Source organism: Pteropus alecto, unplaced genomic scaffold (genome assembly GCF_000325575.1).
Source record: "Pteropus alecto unplaced genomic scaffold, ASM32557v1 scaffold25, whole genome shotgun sequence".
Lineage (NCBI taxonomy): Eukaryota > Metazoa > Chordata > Mammalia > Chiroptera > Pteropodidae > Pteropus > Pteropus alecto.
Window position 1 is genome coordinate 14872082 of NW_006441955.1, and position 10850 is coordinate 14882931.

The window sequence follows — 10850 nt, forward strand, 5'->3', positions numbered from 1 at the left end:
AGACACTTAGATCGTTTCCACATCTTGGATATTGTAATGAACATGGGTGAACAGATACCTCTTTGAGACAATGATTTTGTTTCCTTTCGATATATACCCAGAAGTAGGACTGTTGGATTATATGGTAGTTCTGTTTTGAATTTCTTGAGGCACCTCCATACTGTTTTCCATTGTGCCTGTACCAGTTTACATTCCCATTGCAATTAATTACATACAGGTTCATGTTGCCTGAGAATCACAAAAGTTTTTAAAATTATTTGTTCACTGCATCTCAATTAACCCTCTCATTTCCTCTAGCACCCAATACCATAGCCCCAAAATAGCCTTACTCTTGATAATGCCAAACACTCTTCCTCCGAGGGTACGGTAGAGCGCCCTTAAATTCTTCCTAAAGATTGGAATGTCCCACTAACAGCTGATCTCCAGCTATGGTCGGCTTCCACATTCATCTCCTGTACAAAGATAAATATATCACAAGAACCAAGTGCTTATGTTCATGCCTCTAGGATCCTTTTCCCCCTTGCCTCCGTGACTTGCCTATATCTTTGCTTTAGTTGTTAACCAATGATCCTACTGATGGCCATACTCTTCTTTTTAGATATGATAATACATATAACCAGATTAAAGTAAAATCTTTGCCAGGAAGTTTTCTGTCTCTACTGATGCTGTCTTTGTCTGCCCTGATCCATTACTTATTTTATAGTTTTACTCTGAAAGGACAGTCTTATTTTTATGTATTTATTTTGATTATTTATAATTATTTATGCCTACAGCACCCGGTCTTCCTAGGTGGTCTCCCATCCAAGTACAAACCAGGCCTGACCCTGCTTAGCTTCTGAGATCAGATGTCAGGCTTGTTCAGGGTGGCATGGCTGTAGACTATGGACCGTGGCTCCACTAGGGCACGAACCCAAGACCTTCTGCGTGTAACGCAGATGTGCTAACCGCTACACTATGGAACCACGTCCAGGACATTCTTATTTTTAATTTCCAAATGACATGTGCGTGTGTGTGTGTGCATGCAACTGCATACATGGGAGTGGGGGGTGAATATCTAGTAACAGCACTCAGTTATCATCGATTACTCGAGTCACACTTTTAGTCAATTAAATGCTATACAACTCTTTTACATGCATCACTTAATTTATTTATCCTCCAATTGATCTATTTTATGGACCTGTTTAGGTCTTTATGTTCTCCCACATTTGCGTCTCGTTAGATTTATCTCAATATTCCAGACCACTGAGATCTTTTTGCATCCTGACTTTCTGCCATTCGGTACAATTTATCCCACCAAATTCATGATTTCCCTTATTTGGGTAGTAGATCAGGTCTTTATCCAAGTAAAGTTTAAACAAAAAGCTCAGAGCAAGGACAAATCACTGTGGCATGCAGTGATCTGTCCTTGGAGACTTTCCCTTTGGTTGCTTATAATCAGCAATTAGCATACTTTACGAATGGTTGCTCAACTAGTTACACATTGACTTACCTGTGTTTCCTTTTCCTCTACTATAAAATGAGGGTAATGATAGTACCTAACTCATAGGACTGCTGGAGGATTAAGTGGTTAAACACCTGCAATGTGCTTAGAACAGTGCCTAGTACAGAGTACGTTCTCAAGAACAGTGCTCTCCAACCTTTTTGGCAGCAGGGACTGGCGCTCCTATGAGAATCTAATGCATGATGATCTGCGGTGGAGCTGAGGTGGTGATGCTAGAGCTGGGGAGTGGCTGCAAATATAGATAAAGCTTTGCTGGCTTGCCTGCTGCTCATCTCTTGCTGTGTGGCCAGGTCCCTAACAGGCCATGGACCAGTCCCAGTCCACTGCGCAGGTGTTGGGGACCCCTGCTCAAGGTGAGTCATTATTATTTGGAAAGGCAAGTGCTTTACAGTCAATAGATTGGCTTTTATCTTCATCTCGTCACTTCCTAACTGTATATCCTTAAACAAGTTATTTAACTCCTCTGAATCTCAATTTCTTCATCTTAAAATAATTATAAGAACAGTGCCTTTTTTACAAAGTTGTGAGAATTACATGAAAAAGTATTGTTAGAATAGGTAATTCTAATACTCAGTATTTATTGCAATGATTCTTATTGACAAACATTTTGTATATGTGTTTTAATCTCCTCCCTCCATCCCCTTACCAAGATATTTCCAGAAGCTTGAAGATATTCAGGTACATTATATCTATAACATTCCTCTGATCAACCTGTCTGGTAATTGAATAGCTAGTTTGCAGAGTTTATGGTTTATTTTAGTCATCTTTTAAAATCCTTCTAAAATTCTAAAAAGTACAAGCAAAATAATTATTTAAATGTTTAATCAATATATGTTATGGTTAGATTATTAATTTTGGATTTATCTTATGATACCGTATACTTATATGTTATAGATGTTGTATGTACAGTTTATAAGACTACTTTGGGGACCTTTGGAAAAACTGTGATCCTTTTATGTTCTAGGAAGCACAGTGTGATTGTTCAAAGTGGTTATGAAGGTATATATTTGTTTGTATCATTGCTTTTTCCTTTGATTTATTTGGTGCCGAGAACATAGTTTAAGAACGAAACCACCAATGACAATGCTATTTCTATGAGAAAATAGTCTGCCTCATCATGGCCAGCTGAGACATGAAATCTAGGACGCATCGTGGTGAGGGCCATACGCTACTTGCCAAAGCACAACACAACTTGCATGTGGTAGGAAAAAAAATCCCAAATCTCAAAGGTATGATCTTCACAAAACAAACTATTCAAAAACTAATGCCTCATAGCAACTAAGAATCGAGGCTTGATTTTTTTTTTTGACATAGTGTTTTTAAATTACTATGTCAGATTTTCTAAAAAGTGTCTGTGTAAGAATAACAAAACCTTGCAAGTCAAATGCACTTGAGTTTTATTCTCTGCTGTGAATTTTTCAAAAAAAATTGTGGCACATTACCTATATTTTGGATTCTCAGGATTTATTTTCCAAAATGGAGATAATAATTACCAAAAGGATTGTCCCAAAGATTGGATGATGAGTATAAAAGTAGAGTATAGTGCCTGGCACATGGTAGGTGCTGAATTAATGTTAGTTCCTTTTTTTTTCATTGTCATCGGTAATCCATTAAAAAATATGAATGGAGTGGGAGAAAGAGTAATAATTTCTATTTTTACTTAGCTCTGGTTTGAATTGGCTCCTTTAAAAGAAAAAAGGAAATTTTTTGTTTTGTTTTTTCATTTTTTCAATGGAAACACCATGCTGGAATTTTCAGTTGTGAAAGGTGAGGCCCCTTCTGGGAAACTTAAAAAAATACTTGTGCCTAGATTCTGCTCACAGAGACTCTGATTTATTTGGACTATGGTGTGGCTTAGGCATTAGGATATTTTAAAGTATGATTTATATAAATAAATTGCACAGATCTTAAGTATGCAGCTCAATGTGTTTTGACAATTGTTTATCCTCACGTAAATATTGCCCTAATTAAGATAGAGAACTTTCCCATTACTCAGAAAGTGTTCCTTTCTTGTCATTTTGTCCCACCTTATCCTAGGTAACTTATGTTCTAATTTCTATCACCATAGATTAGTTCTGTTTTTGAATTTCATATGACATTTATAAGTGGAATCAAATGGTGTGTATTCATTTGTGTCTTGCTCAATATATTTTTGAGATTCGTCAATGTCGATATGTATATCAGTAGTTTCTTCTTATTCTTATTAGGTTTTTATGTACAAAAACATCACAATTTGTTTATCCATTCTTGGGCTGATGGATATTTAATTTGTTTCAAGGTTTCACTATTATGAACAAAGATGCTATGAACATTCTTGTACAAATCTTTTGTGTACATATATTTTCATTTCTCTTGGGCATACGCTCAGAAGTGGAACTCCTGGGTTATGAGGTAAGTATATTCTTTATCATAAATTGCCAACTAGTTTACCAAAGTGATTTACTATCTTATACACCCAATAGCAATGTATGCAAGTTCCAGGTGCTCCACATCATCACCAACACTTGGTATTTTGTCATTTCTTTAAAACGTAGGCATTCCGGTTGGTGAGAAATGGTGCGTCATGGTTTTCATCTGAATTTTCCTGATAAATAATGAGGTATTCACATGAATTTACATAGTATTTACATGAACACTGATGAATACAGTTTCATGTGCTTGCTAGTGATTCATAATCTTTTTTGAAATCTGTTTTAAAATCAAGGCTTTTCTCCATTTTTAAAAACTGGAGTTTTTTTGTTTTTTGTTTTTTGTTTTTTTATTGATTTGGAGTTCTTTAATTGACTCCTGTTTGTGTTTCCCTGTATCTGCTTTTGTTATTCTTATATAGTCAGTGAGAGTTTTAAATTACAATAGCCTAGTGTTTCGTCATGCTATGGAGGATGAGAAAGATGGAGAACGTGGACGTGCAGAGCTGCAGAGGGTCAGAAATAAGAACAGTCTCAGGAGGCTTGACGGCATATAGGGTGGTCAGGAGAAATCAGGTTGGTGCCAGGGAGGGTGAACGAGCTGTGGAATGAGACTTCCAGCCGCCCTTTTAGGAGGAGCCCCCAGAAATCTCGGGGTGCTGGACTTCCACACAGTCCTGAAAACAAAGACCCACATATATATACGTGCATACATATATAATGCTGCCAGAAGGCTGGTATACTTGGATATTTCTGTGTCAAAGATATAATTCAGGCCCTATTACAAGTGATTCAGAAAACTAATATGTGGCCCACCTTCTGTCTTGCTGTGAACTCCCTGGGGATGGCAACAAATCCTTTTAGAATTTCTTAGAACAGAGAAAATCCCACTGTGATGCTACAGAAAATCCCACTGTGATGCTCCTCTGTTGTGTTGTTGGTTCTACTCTCAGCGGTCGCTTGCTATGGTTTCTTAGGTTACAGGTACAATTAGTGAGCTAAGGCTTTAATGTATGGGTAGAGGTTATTATTATCAGCTTTAATGTGACTATGGCTTAAGTCTTATTATTTCTGTACTTCAGTTATTACTGTCATGATTAGATCTGCTGATCATCAGTAATTTCGGGGTCAAAAACCAACAGAACACCAGCAACAGGAATACTAAAGGCAACATAATAACCGACTCTGTTATTTAGGAACTCATGAATTCAAATCTTCAATTTAGAATTTATTAGAATCTCCCAATTGGACGTGTATTCGAGTTTAACTTTGTTGTATCCGTAGCAAAAGACTTTGCAAAGCAAAATAATAAATAAGATTGCAAGAGGAATGTTTATTCAACTAAAGAAAACAGTAGGATGAGAACATTGAGAACTCATTAAAAGTTTTCATTTATTTAAACAATTAGAGGCATGCTTGTATACACAAGGATATCACAATGTATTTTGTAGATCTATTTTCCTCTATCTCCCTCATTAGATGACTTTGTTAAATAGAGTAGGTACTTAGTTTATGTTAGCTAAATGAGTGGGTTCTTTCATGCTGCATGGATGGTTTAGGTATTAGTTATACTCACAGGTCCTTTACCCATGAGTGTGTGTGTGTGTGTGTGTGTGTGTGTGTGTAGGTGTGTGTGTGTATGTAAAACTCTGTCAGTAGGGTCTACTAAGCCAGAGCTATGAGTGCAAGAGTTTTGAGATAATGCGTATATAAAAAAATAATAAAAGGGGGGAAGAGGCAAGATTGTGTAGGAAGAGTCTCAGACACTGATGTAGAGCTTAGAAATTCTTGGATGACCTATTGGAATAAACACTGCCCGTTAGAAGAGTCCCACATTAGGCAAAAACAGCCAGGCCCTAGTTTCCTCACCATGCTTACTCATTTACTGGGGGCCCCTGATTAAAAGGTCCTGGAGATAATAACAACAGGAAGCTGTCAGCTAATTGCACTTCTTGCAGCTGAGCAGCAACTTCTTTCTCAAAGAGAGGGCTGAGTGATGCTCCCCTGTGGTAGCCACAACTCCCAAGGTAATGACCTTCCCCCATAATATGAATTCAGATATGAGGCTGTGATTGACCCTGCCTGCCCCTTCCCAAAACAACTCCCCACCTGTCCTCTGAGGAGAGAGCTCCATTTTGCAAAGGATGCCCAGTGTCCCCAATATTGGGTTGACAATATGAAGGTCAGCTAATTAGACTGGTCTGTTAATTGCTGCTGTTGTTCACCCCAAGTAGGAAGTGCCAAACCACAGCCAGGGCAGGGAATGATTTGGATACCATCAACTGACCTCCAAACACCTTCTGGCTGGCTGCTCTGATTTGCCCTGGTCATTTCAGTAATCTCACAATGCCAAGACCCCACATTTAACACAGTGAATTTTATGGACCCCACCTAGTATGCTATCGTGGGGCTTTATTCTATTCATAAAGTGCACCTTTATTTTTAATTATATCGGTCAAACGTGCTCTTTGTAGAAAATTTAGACAATGCAATATATTCTACAGAATAAAGTAAAAATCACTCATAATATCACCTACCAGAAGTGCTAACACAAATTATTAGCAATTTTGTGTTTTCTCTTTCAGTCATGTACATAATAAAAAATCCCCCTCCTCCTCTTATTTATCAAATGTCCTGTGCATTTATCAAAGACAGATTATTCTGTCTCATTCTTTATTGCAGCCTGACACCTGGACAGAGAGGTTGCTAGTGCTTGGGTTAGATGGCAGAGTGGCTTAGAGAAAGGAGAGCGGGCTGGGGGAATGAAGTAGTCAACTTGCAAATTATTTTGGTTTGAGAGATTTGCAGGGTAGACCTGAGGGTCTTGGGGCCTCATCATGAGAGGACCTCTTTCTTCTATTTGGCTTGGAGTCATGCTAGGTTATGGATGTTCTTGGGTCTGGAAAAAACAAAACAAAACAAAACAAAACCTGAGGTTAAGGCAAACTCACTCCTTAGGGCCATACATTTGTATGACTGCCACCCATGTCACTGAGCAGAATTGTAGACCAACTAATCTACCTAACATTTTCTAAGTACCTACTGTATGATGAAACATTTTTCTTGCCAAGGAGTATAAAGCCTAGTGAGGGAGACGGGAAAACTGACCTTTAAAATCCATTTCCTATCCACTAAGTGGTAAAACATACATGGTGTAAAGAGAGAATAAAGGATGGAATGTTTATCTGCAATATGTACATCAGGATTCATGACTATCCTGGCTTGTGGGGAAATGGGCAGTCAAGGATGAAACAACACCATGTGTAAAGATGCAAGAGTGAGACATATGCTTGAGGAAGAGAATGATGCTTAGTGGGACAGAAAACTAGAGTGTGGAAGGGGCAAGGGTAATTAATTTCATTGCATTTTTTCTTTCTTTCTTTCTTTTTTTTTTTTTTTTTTTTAAAGCAACAGTTGAATGCTTGTTAGCTGTTGGGCAGGGGATACAAAGTTAAATAGGATGGAATTTTAAGTCACCATCCTGTTGAGAATGGACCTGGAAACGTTGATTGAGACCTAGCAACATCCATAATTCTGGGAGCTCTGCTATGGTAGTTCTCAGTGTCCATCTCAAGCCAGTTAGGCATTTAGTAATATCAAATTCTTGGTCTTCCCATCAAAGACAATTTACATCTGAAATATAAAAATTAGCCAAATAATTTAATTTATAGTACCTCTTCAACAAACTCTTTCTAGAATGTATAGTTTAGTTTTAAAACATATCTAGTGTACACATATTGTAATGGGCTGAACTGTGTCCCCCTAAAATTCATATATTGAAGCCCTAACCCCCAATACCTCAGAATGTGACTGTATTTGGAGATAGGGCCTTTTAAAAGGTGATTAAGTTAAAATAGGCCATTAGAGTGAGCCTGAATTCAATCTGACTGATGTCCTTATAAAAAGAAGAAATTGGACACACCAATTTCCAGGGGCATGCATGCACAGAGGAAGGACCATGTGAGGACACAGCTAGAAGGCAGCCATCTGCGAGCAAGGAGTGAGGCCTCAGGAGAAACCGACCCTGCCAACATCTTGGACTTCCAGCCTCCAGCACTATGAGAGAATAAATTTTTGTTGTTTAAGCCATCCAGTCTGTGGCAGCCCTTGTAAACTCATACACATATGATTTGGCCAAACACATACATGCATTTTGAAATATACTCTTATTTTATCTGTGTTAAAAAGTCTGTACTTCGTCCTGTAGAAATCGGGAAACATACAGAGTTTTGGAGCAGAGCAGTTACCAGGTCAGACCTGTGTTTTAGAAAGAGAATTCCAATTTTAACAGGAGCATGAATTTTAAAAAGGCTGGAAATCTAATAAGGAGGCTGCTGTCCTGAAGTAGAGGCACTAATCTTTTGCCTAAAGTTCCAGAAATATCTAGAGAATAATGCTGGGATATCTGAGCTTACTATGGGGAAATACATTTTGCATGATTTCACCCTTAGGCCTGAATTTTAAACTTCCATCACCTGCTAGACTAGCCTAGAAGGCACAGCATTCCAGGGGGAGCTGTCTTCACTTGTCCAAAAGACCCTGAGTGTTGAATGCCTGTCTCTTATAGAAAGCTGGTGTGTTTCTTTTTCAAATGTTTGCTGTCCTTTACTTGATGACTTGCCAACTGAGATATCTACTCATTGTCTAAAAATAGTTACTTCTTTAGTTTTAGCTAAAGATTTTATAAATCCAGCATGGGGGTGAAAGAAATAGTTTTGGACTTGAAATTTAGACATCAGAGATATATACGATGGAGTACTATTCAGCTTTAAAAAGAAGGAAATCCTGTAACAATATGGATATAACAATATGGATGAATCACGAGGATGTTATGCTAAGTGAAATAAGTTTGTTACAGAAACACAAATACTGCATCATTCTACTTAGATGGGATACCTAAAACAGTCAAATTTATAGAATCAGATAGAGTGGTAGTTGCCAGGGGCAGTGTAGGGGGAGGAGAACATGGGGAGTTGCTGATTAACAAGCACAAAGTTTCAGTTAAGCAAGATGAATGAGTTCTGGAGATCTGCTGTACGACAGTGTGCCTATAGTCAATCATAATATACTGTACACTGAGATCTCATGTTAAGTGTTCTTACCACAAAAAAATAAATAAATAAAAATAAAAGATATTGGGGTTCAAATTCTGGCTTGTTTCGAAGACATGATTTGATATTGCTTAAGACTTTCTTCTCATCTGGGCCTTCATTTGCTCATCTGTAAAATGAAGAAAGGAAGAAAAGTAACAGTATTTCAGTTCTCTTATGCCCAAGGCCCTTGTTATCCTCTTTAATACTCAGAATAAGTCTGTGAAGTATCACTCTTCTCATTTGACAGAGGAGGAAGCCTTAGTCCACCAGGGTTCAAACTTGGGTCTAAAGCTCCAAAATCCATGCTTTCTAAGACTCCTTCCAATTCTAAAAGGCTATATAACTCATGTGTGGCATCTGAAACACTTAGGCTGAATAAACACTGATGACTAATCATGCTATACTATAGTGAAAACAATAGATTCTCCAGTGATTACTAAGTGGCTGCAGGAGAATCACTTACCCTAAAGGGAAACCTGGTTTCTCACTGGAAGAGAATGTAGCAGGCAAAGGGAGGCCAATAATAAAATTTTGAGCAGCAAATGGCATTTTCTTAGGTTGAAGTTGTAGGAACCTGGAATGCGGCAAGTGCTTTAGGCATTGTGAAAGATAAATGCTCTGAATCTCTAATGGCTTTAGGAGAGAGGAACAGACGTGTTAGATCCAGGTTAAGGGGCATCTTCTGATGCCGTTGCTAAAAGGATCTCCTACTATACTAACATGAAGCAAAGAAGAATAATCCAGGTCCCCCAATTCCAAGTCTGTTGTGTTTTCATGGTCCTAGAGTAGCTTCTGCTCTGGTTGAGAAAACATATCTTTTCATTTCTTGATTCATCGACTCAACAAGCACTTGCTGCACACTTTCTATGAGTCAGCACAGAGTTGTAGTGGCATAAAAACAAGGTCCCTCTTATGGGTTGAATTGTGTCCCCCCCTCCCCAATTCATATGTTGAAAGCTTAACCTTTAGTACTTCAGAATGTAACTGTATTTGAAGATAGGGTCTTTAAAGAGGTGATTAAGTTAAAATGGGGTCCTTGGGATATGCCCTAATCCAATATGACTAGTGTGCTACGAAGAAGAGATTAAGACACCAACACAATAAACAGAGGGGTGACCAGGTGAAGACACAAGAAGGTGGCCATCTGCAAGCCAAGGACAAAGGCCCCAGGAGAAACCAACTCTACTGACAACCTTGATCTTGGACTTCTAGCCTCTAGAATTTTGTGAAAGTAAATTTCTGTAGTTTAACCCACACAGCATTTTGTTATGGCAGCCCTAGCAGATTAATACGGTCCCCCTGCTCTGCCATGATTTCCATTCTGGTGGATGAGACAAAGAAGGCAGAGAAACATGGGCCCCCAGCAGAGTCCTGAAGGATGAGTAGGAAGTAACTAGGAGTCAACATGAGCAGAAGCAGAGAGACATAAGCATGCAGAAAAGAAAGAACAGACACCTGCAGGGAGCAGCAAGTCATTTGAAATGCAGTGATGGGAGGAAATCTAAGTGCTCTCATGTGGTTCTGACACAAGCACATTAGGAGTTCAGAAAGAGGAGACATTTTAAATGAAAACTGATATTATCTTATATTTTATGGCACTTTACAATCTGACAAAACACATTTTCCAGCTTATCTCTCAGTATCAACAGGAGAACTGAACCAATTATACACAAGGCAAATGAAGGTCGAAGGCTAAATGACTTGGCCACAGACTGACAGGAAGTTAGTGGCAGAATAGTCTAAGCTTTTATTCCCAAATCCCAGTGGGATGGAGTGTCAGAGGGCCCTTCCCCAAGTGCAGCTGTTTCCTTGCCTCTGACTGTGCTCATGAAGCTGCAAGGGGCAGTG

General features: G+C 38.6%; 1 pseudogene; it reads right to left on the reverse strand.

Annotated features, from left to right (window-relative positions):
• Positions 1-764: 764 nt before the first annotated feature.
• Positions 765-880, reverse strand: LOC112485920 (annotated as a pseudogene).
• Between the last annotated feature and the right edge of the window lie 9970 nt (positions 881-10850).